Source organism: Pristiophorus japonicus, unplaced genomic scaffold, assembly GCF_044704955.1.
Source record: "Pristiophorus japonicus isolate sPriJap1 unplaced genomic scaffold, sPriJap1.hap1 HAP1_SCAFFOLD_66, whole genome shotgun sequence".
NCBI lineage: Eukaryota > Metazoa > Chordata > Chondrichthyes > Pristiophoridae > Pristiophorus > Pristiophorus japonicus.
In genome coordinates, this window is record NW_027254572.1 from 2093226 (window position 1) to 2102336 (window position 9111).

At 44.2% G+C, this 9111-nt stretch overlaps 1 non-coding gene across 1 annotated transcript; it reads right to left on the reverse strand.

Annotated features, from left to right (window-relative positions):
- Nucleotides 1-3824: 3824 nt before the first annotated feature.
- Nucleotides 3825-3897, reverse strand: trnaa-ugc (transfer RNA alanine (anticodon UGC)). Its single transcript has one exon. It is a non-coding gene; the product is annotated as a tRNA-Ala (tRNA).
- Nucleotides 3898-9111: the final 5214 nt, after the last annotated feature.

The following is a 9111-nucleotide window of genomic DNA, read 5'->3' on the forward strand; positions in this document are numbered from 1 at the left end:
AATCTTTGAGGCGGTCGACCAGCACATTCTTGAAGGCAAAGCCGACTCATTGAAGGCTGCGTTCTGCCTCTGGTTTTCCTTTCAAAGGAAGGTGTGACCTCGACCATTTTCCTTGAACTGCCCTTCCCCTGCCCACTACGTCTCGCTTAGGGCGGCGATGTCAAAGTGAAAACGTCTGAGTGCCCGGGCAACTATGGCTGCGCGGCATACCGACCTGATGCTGTGAGGATTGTTTTTGAGGGACCTGAAGTTCGAAGTCCAAAACTTCATACTGACGAATTGGAAGATGAGTGTTCGTGGGTTTTTTTAAGGTGGTGGCCGCTGCACACCCGCAACCACACGGGCTTAGATTAAGGTCTTAGTCCAGTGGCAAGAGGGTCCAAGGCTACTGAAGCCGAGGCACAGCTCTATAAAGCTAATTGCCTCGAGCTAAGTGTTGGCCGCCAGCCTAGCGCCGGATAGCGCCATTGAAGGTAGATTCTCCGAGGCTAGGTTAGGGGGCCGGCATTAGGAAGTTGACTTCCAAAGTTATTATAAAAATTAAAATTTGATAAAGATTACCAATTTATTTCAAGAGACTCTAACGGTTGTTGAAAAGTTTTAAAACGTTTCTAAGTGTTGTTAAAAGTCTAAGATGTAAATCAATAATAGATAAAAAAATTTTCCCCCATTTATAAAGTTTCTAAAAGTTGTTAAAAGTCAAAGATGTGGATTAATAATAGCTATTTAATATTATTTCGATTGAGAATCTAAACTCTAAGCTTCAAAAGGTCTCCCAGATTGTTTATTAAGTTTAAAAGTTGGGTAAACGTTTAAACATTAATAAAGGTTGGTTGGGCGTGTAAGACGACGCCACCTCTTCGGTCCCTTCCGTCGAGTCAGCGCCGGCCTCGGATTCACTTCGGTGGATTGAGCGGCGGCCTCGGAGTCCCTTCAGCCGGTTCCACTTCCTCGGATCCTGTTGGCATGTCGTCGCGGAGGCCCTTCGGCCGGCTATGCGTTCCCCGAATCCGTTGCAGACTGCTTTGGCCCGGGATAGTAGCGACCGGTACGGACAGTGCTAGAAGAGCCCGATACGGGGACCCTTCGGTCAGTGACAGTAGCGGCCGGTTTGGTCAAGGATGCTTTGCGTGCGAAGGATTTATAGGTTTGGGTGTGTTTTTTTGCACGTTTATTTTGTTGCTGTGTTTCTGGTTTAATTGTGTGTGGACCCCCTTGACTTTCGATGGCAGCAGGAGAATGAGCAGCAATGATTTGGAAAAATAAAGGGAGGTGGTAGGAGAGAAATTGAATACTGGAGGGAGAAGTGAACAAATTGTTGATTGTTTGATGGCAGTGTGAATGTTGCCAGCAGCCTGTGATGACAGTAACAGTCTACAGCACCTGGTATTTGCAGTCGGTCTCCCGTCCAAGTACTAACCAGACCTTACGCTACTTCGTATCCGAGATCAGACATTTTCAGATTGGCATGGCCGGAGCGATATAACATCTGGCTCTCTCTTTACTCAAAGAGCGACAGGCAGCTGCTTATTTATTTTAGTCAGCTCATCCATGAATGCTGTTTATCAACTCGGAAGCATTTCCTCTTCTTACATTTCCTTTTACCTGCCTTCCCGCCTTGCTTTCAATCTCTCTTCGCGCCATCTCTCGCTAACACACACACAAAGTTAAACCCGGGCCTGCTTTGCTCAGTACAATCAGGCCAGTGGCTATTAGAGAGAGAGAGAGAGAGTGAGATTTGCATAAAAAGCGTTGGAAAAAACAGCAAATGGAGTGCTGAATGAAGGCAGCAGCAATCTTGACTAATAGGAAAAGCTTAGTACGCCTGGCATTGTGAATCCTATCCAAATACTAAATAGACCTGTCCCTACTTTGGTGCAGAAATGTGCTACGGTGTAGTAGTTTTAGCGCAATGTCTGAGTTTGATCGAAAATGTTGTGGATGACAAGGACATACAGGTGTGCGTGCGTTGTTTTGCTCGTTTGTTTTGTTGCTGTCTTTTTTGTTCAGTTGTGTGTGGACCCCCTTGACTTTCTATGGAAGCAGGAGAATGAGCAGCAAAGATTTGGAAAAATAAGGCAAGAGGGTGAATGAGAAATTGAATGCAGAAGGGAGCACCGAACAGCTTGTTGATAGTTTGACGGCAGTGTGAATGCTGCGAGTAGCCTGTGGTGGCACCAAAAGTCTACAGCACCTGGTATTCCCTGTCGGTCTCCATTCCAAGTACTAACCAGGCCTTACTCTGCTTCGCATGTGAAAGCAGACTTTTGCAGACTGGTATAGCCGTAGATATCTAACAGCTGGCTCTCTCTTTACAGATAGAGCGACAGACAGCAGCTTATTGCTTTCTGTCAGGCCATACTTGAATGCTACCGAACAGCTCGGAAGCATTTGTACTTCTTACGTTTCCTTTTACCTGTTTCCTCCTTCTTTTCTGTCTATCTTCGCGCCATCACTGGCTAACACAGAAAAAATATAAGCCCGAGTCTCCATTGCAATTACAAATCAGGTCTGAGTCCATTGGAGAGAGAGAGAGAGAGAGAGAGAGAGAGAGAGAGAGAGAGAGAGAGAGAGAGAGAGAGAGAGAGAGGGGCGAGAGGGAGAGCTAGAGGGAGAGTTGTTGAAAGCGTAGGAATGAACTCCAAATGGAGTGCTGAAAGAAGGCAGCGACAACCTCCATTAATTGGAAAAGCCGAGTACACCTGGTATTAAGACTTCTATCCAAGTACATATCAGACCTGTTCCTACTTTGTGACACAAATAAGCTACGATGTGATATTTATAGCACAATATCTCCGTTTTATTGAGGCAGCAGGAGAATGAACAGCAAAGATTTGGAAAAATAAGTAGAGAGTGAGAGAGAAATTGAATGAAGGGGGGAGATGCTAACTGTTTGCTGATTGGTTGAAGCCCGTGTGAATGTTGTGAGCAGCCGATGGTGGAAGCAACAGTCTACAGCACGTCGTATTCACAGTCCGTCTCACTTCCAAATACTTACCAGGTGTTAGTCTGTCTCGTCTCCGAGAATAGACTTTTTCAGACTGGCATGGCCGTAGTGATATATCAGCTGGCTCCCTTTTTCCTCAAAGAGCGACAGACAGCAGCTTATTGATTTCTGTCAGCTTATACATGAATGCTATTTATCATCTGGATAGAAAAATAGAAACAAAGAAAATAGGTGCAGGAATAGGCCATTCGGCCCTTTCTTCCTGCACCACCATTCAATAAGATCATGGCTGATCATTCACCTCAGTACCCCTTTCCTGCTTTCTCTCCGTACAACTTTATCCCTTTAGCCATAAGGGCCATATCTAACTCCCCGTTGAATATATCCAATGAAGTGGCCGCAACAACTCTTTGCGGTAGGGAATTCCACAGGTTAACAACTCTCTTAATGAAGATGTTTCTCCATAATCTCAGTTCTAATCCTTATCCTTCGATGATGTCCCCTGGTTCTGGACTTCGCGTGACTGGAATGTTGGGGCTTGTCCCGCCCTCAGTAAATCTGGAGCTGGGGAAGAGCGTTTAGTCTCTTGGTTTCTTTGTGGCTTCGATTTTCTGTTGTGAAGCGAGGCAGGATCCTTTAATAGTCTCCCACAGCTCAACTGAGTGAATGGAATGTGCAGCTTTCAGATGTGTTTATCCCCTTCAGGGCTGGAAACGAGAGGGACTGAGAGACACTGTGTTGAGTTTGAGTTTGTACAGAACGGTACACAAAATCAGCAAATGCAACATCGTCGTGAGGCACTGCACTCTGTTAATATTGAACCATGAATATGAATTATTCAATTTTTTCTAATCAATAATTGAACAGGTTTGCGAAATGCTTCCGCCCGGTTTCGAACCGGGGACTTTTTGCGTGCAAGGCAAACTTGATAACCACTACAGTACGGAAACGCTGCGACAGAATAAATGTCGGGAACCTAAACAGAGCTTTAACCTCAACAGCTGCCCTGCACATCAGGAGCTTGCATTGCGCGAACAGAATGAAGTTGCTATATTTAGCAAGGTTGTGAGTGTGGTAGGAATTGATCCCGTTTTTCTCGGACTTTATACATAGGACCAGGAGGTGGCCATCTCGCAGCAAATGGTTAGAATCTGGAATACACTGCTTTAAAGGCGGCGGAGGCAGACTCAATCTTATCTTTCCAAAGGGAGTTGGATCAGTATCTGAAGGAAAGAAATGCACAGCTGCTGGTAAATGACGCGGATGTGGGACTTCTTGAGAGTAGGCATGGGCTCGATGGGCTGAATGGCCTTCTTCCGTGCTGTAACCATTCCATTATTCTGTTATTCAATAACTTAGTGGCACATTTAGTAGTGTGCCTCGAAGCTGAATATTGCAAAGGGACATGCATTCATTCGGCACAACTAGCGGCATCTGATTGAGAAGATTCGGGTGCGCGAAGATTCGGGTGTAATGACTTTAAATGCATAATTTTTGTTTTGTGAAGTTTCGGTCAGAGAAATGTTTGGGAAAGGAGTTTTTTGCTAAAAGGACTCAGCATTTAATCTTCTTTCTGGTTGTTGGGGTCACATTTATTTTCGATGTTATTCTTCCACAATGTATATTTTGTTTGCTCTTTCTCAATAACCAGACCCTTGCTCTTCAATATATTTCACTGCTTACATGGTCACAGCAATGGTCACATGAGCTCTAGAGACAGGGGAATTAGTTCCAGAAACAGTGGAAGTAGGAGCTGCAGAGAGGGGCATTAGGAGTTCCAGGAATACTGGAATTATCTTCAGAAACAGGGTAATTGTGTTTAGAAAGAGCAGAATTAGCTCTCGAAAGAGGCGACTTAGCTGTCCCTGCAGTAGGGGATTTATGAAAGCGCACCATAAGCAGGACATTTCCAAGATACATATATATATATATATATAATTAATAGTCACTTAAATAGGACAATAAGGTGCTTCATCATCAGTGCAATTTGGAGCTCCAGAAAAAGGACAATTTGGAGCTGCGCAAGCAACTCAGAATCTGCAGAAAGTGGGGAACAAGGACTTCCAAAAACTATCGAATTTGTTCTGCAAGCATAGATAATATGTTCAGAAACAGCGGAATTAGCTACAGAACAGAGGAATTCCCTCCAGGAACACGGACATTAGGAGTCACAGAAAGAGAGCAACAAGGAGCTGCAGTAACAGGGGAAGTCGCGCAGAAACAAGGGAATTAGCGCCAGAAACAAGGGAATTAGTTCTCGAAAATGTGCAGTTAGGTCTTGAAAGATGAAAAGTAGGAGTTATCGAAACTACTAAATTAGAAGCTACAGAAACAGTAGGAATTCGCTCCAGAAACAGAGCACTGGGGAGCTGCAAATACATGGGATGTGAGCTCAGGAGCACAGGAAAAATTAATAAGAACATAAGAACATAGAAATTAGGAACAGGAGTAGGCCATCTAGCCCCTCAAGCCTGCTCCGCCATTCAGCAAGATCATGGCTGATCTGGGCATGGACTCAGCTCCACTTACCTACCCGCTCCCCATAAACCTGAATTCCCTTATTGGGAATCTGTGACTTGAGTCCCTTATCGGTGACTTGAATACATTCAATGAGCTAGCCTCAATTGTTTCCCTGGACCGAGAATTCCACAGATTCACAACACTCTGGGAGAAGAAATTCCTTCTCAACTTGGTTTTAAATTGGCTCCCCCGTATTTTCGGGCTGTGCCACCTAGTTCTAGTCTCCCCGACCAGAACAGAAAACTTCTCTGCTTCCATCTTGTCTATCCCTTTCATTATTTTAAATGATTCTGCAAGATCACCCCTCATCCTTCTGAACTCCAACGAGTAAAGACCCAGTGTACTCATTATATCATCATAAGGTAACCCCCTCATCTCCGGAATCAGGCAAGTGATTCGTCTCTGTACCCCCTCCAAAGCGAGTATATCCTTCCTTAAGTAAGGTGACCAAAACTGCACGCAGTACTCCAGGTGCGGCCTCAACAATACCATATACAGTTGCAGAAGTACCTCCCTGCTTTTGTACTCCATCCCTCTCGCAATGAAGGCCAGCATTCCATTCGCCTTCCTGATTACCTGCTGCACTTGCAAACTAACTTTTTGGCATGCATGCACAAGGACACCCAGGTCCCTCTGCACCTCAGCATGTTGTAATTTTTCCCCATTCAAATAATATTCCCTTTTACTGTTTTTCTTCCCAAGGTGGATGACCTCACATTTTCCGACTTTGTATTTCATCTGCCTAACCTTAGCCCATTCGCTTAACCGATCTAAATCTCTTTGCAGCCTTTCTGTGTCCTCTACACAACCCGCTTTCCCACTAATCTTTGTGTCATCTGCAAATTGTTTACACTACACTCTGTCCCCTCTGCCAGGTCTTCTATGTATATTGTAAACAGTTGTGGTCGCAGCACCGATCCCTGTGGCACACCACTAACCACCGATTTCCAATCCGAAAAGGACCCATTTATTCCGACTCTCTGCTTTATGTTAGCCAGCCAATTCCCGATTCATGCTAATACATTTCCTCTGACTCCGCGTACCTTTATCTTCTGCAGTAACCTTTTGTGTGGCACGTTATCGAATAGCTTTTGGAAATCTAAATGCAACACATCCGTCGGTACACCTCTATCCACCATGTTCGTTATACCCTCAAAGAATTCCAATAAATTAGTTAAACGTGATTTCCCCTTCATGAATCCATGCTGCGCCTGCTTCATTGCACTATTCCTGTCTAGATGTCCCGCTATATCTTCCTTAATGATAGTTTGAAGCATTTTCCACACTATAGACGTTAAACTAACCGGCCTATAGTTACCTGCCTTTTGTCTGCCCCCTTTTATAAACAGAGGCGTTGCATTAGCTGCTTTCCAATCCGCTGGTACCTCCCCAGATTCCAGAGAATTTTGGTAGATTATGATGAATGCATCTGCTATAACTTTAGCCATTTGTTTAATACCCTGGGATGCATTACATCAGGACCAGGGGTCTTGTCTACCTTGAGTCGCATTAGCCTGTCCAGCACTATCCCCCTAGTGATAGAGATTGTCTCAAAGGTCCTCCTTTCCCACATTCCTGTGACCAGCAATGTTTGGCATGCTTCTTGTGTCTTCCACTGTGAAGACCTAAGCAACATAATTGCTTAAGATCTCAGCCATTTCCACATTTCCCATTATTAAATCCCTTTCTCAACTTCCCTTCTCATCATCTCATCCCCCTTCTCATAATCAATGTACAGATTAATTTGCTCCAGAAACAGGGCAATGGGCAGCTGCAGAAGCATGGGAAGAGACCTCGAAGAACACAGTAATAATCACAGTACAGCGCAATTAGCTCCAGAAACAGGGGAATTACGTTTAGAAAGAGCATAGTTACCTCCAGCAATGGTGAATTTTCTATTCATGTTGCAGGGTCATTAGGAGAGCGCACCATAAACAGGACAATTTGGAGCCATATATATCGGCAAACTACAAGAAATGTAGAAAGGACAATTATGTGCTTGATAAACTGCGGAATTTGGAGCTCCAGAAAGAATTAAGAGCTCCACAGGAACTTTCCCCAGACAAAAAAATATATTAGCTTCAGAAACCGTTGAATTAACAACAGAAACATGGGAGCTACCTCCAGAAAAGTTGCATTAGGAGATCCACAATTTTGGATATTATGAACTCCAGAAAAAATATGAGCTCCAGAAACAGGGAAATTATCTCCGGGAACATGGGAATTAGGAGCTGCAGAGAGGGGAATTAGGAATTCCAGGAATACTGGAATTAGATCGGAGACTAGAGTTTTGGCTCCAGAAACAGGGGAATTATGTTTAGAAAGAGAAGAGTTAGCTCTAGAAAGAGGTGAATTAGCAGCAGGGGAATTAGGAGAGTGCACAATAAACTGGACATTTTGTACATATACATATATATATAAAACTATTAGACACTTAAATAGGACAATTAGGTGCTTCATCAACAGTGCAATTTGGAGCTCCAAAAAAGGACAATTTGGGACTCTACAAACAACTCAGAATCTCCAGAAAGAGGGGAACTAGGACTTCCACAAACCATGGATATCTATGCAGAAAAAAAGGTAGTAGAAACATAGAAACATAGAAAATATGTGAAGGAGTAGGCCGGTCGGCTGATCATTCACCGCAGTACCGCTGTCCTTTTTTCTCTTAATACCACTTGATCCCTTTAACCATAAGTCTCATATCTAACTCCCACTTGAATGTATCCAATGAACTCGCATCAACAACTCTCTGCGGTAGAGAATTCCACAGATTAACAACTCTCTGAGTTAAGACGGTTCTCCTCATCTCAGTCCTAACGGGCTTACCCCTTATCCTTCGACTCTGTCCCATGGGTCTGGACTTCGCCAACATCAGGAACACTCTTCTTGCATCTAACCTGTCCAGTCCCGTCACAATGTTTTATGTTTATATAAGATCACCTCTCATCCTTCTAAACTTCAGTGAACACATGCTCAGATGATCCATATCTCTCCTCATATATCAGTCCTGCCATCCCAGGAATCAGTCTGGTGAACCTTCCCTGCACTCCCTCAATAGCAAGAACGTCTTTCCTCACGTTAGGAGACCAAAACTGAACACAATACCTCAGGTGAAGCTTCACCAAAGCCCTGTAAATCTGCAGAAAGACCTCCCTGCTCCTATACTCAAATCCCCTTGATATGAAGGCCAACAATCCATTTGCCTTCTTCACCGCAGGCTGCATCTGCATGCTAACTTTCAATAACTGAACTACCATGACACACAGGTCTCGTCGCACCTCCTGTTTTCCTAATCTGTCGCAATTCAGATAATATTGTGACTTCGTGTTTCTTTCACCAAAGTGGATAACCTCACATTTAGCCACTTTATACTGCATATGCCATGCATTTGGCCACTCACGTTACCTGTCCAAATCACTCTTCAGCCTCTTAGCATCCTCCACACAGCTCACATCGCCACCCTGCTTAGTGTCATCTGCAAAATTTGAGATGTTACACTCAATGCCTTCATCCAGATCATTGATGTATATTGTAAATAGCTGGGGTCGCAGCAGTGAGCCCTGCGACAGTCCACCATTCACTGTCTGATATTCTCAAAAGGTCCCGTTTATCCCGACTCTCTGCTTTCTGTCTGCCAACCA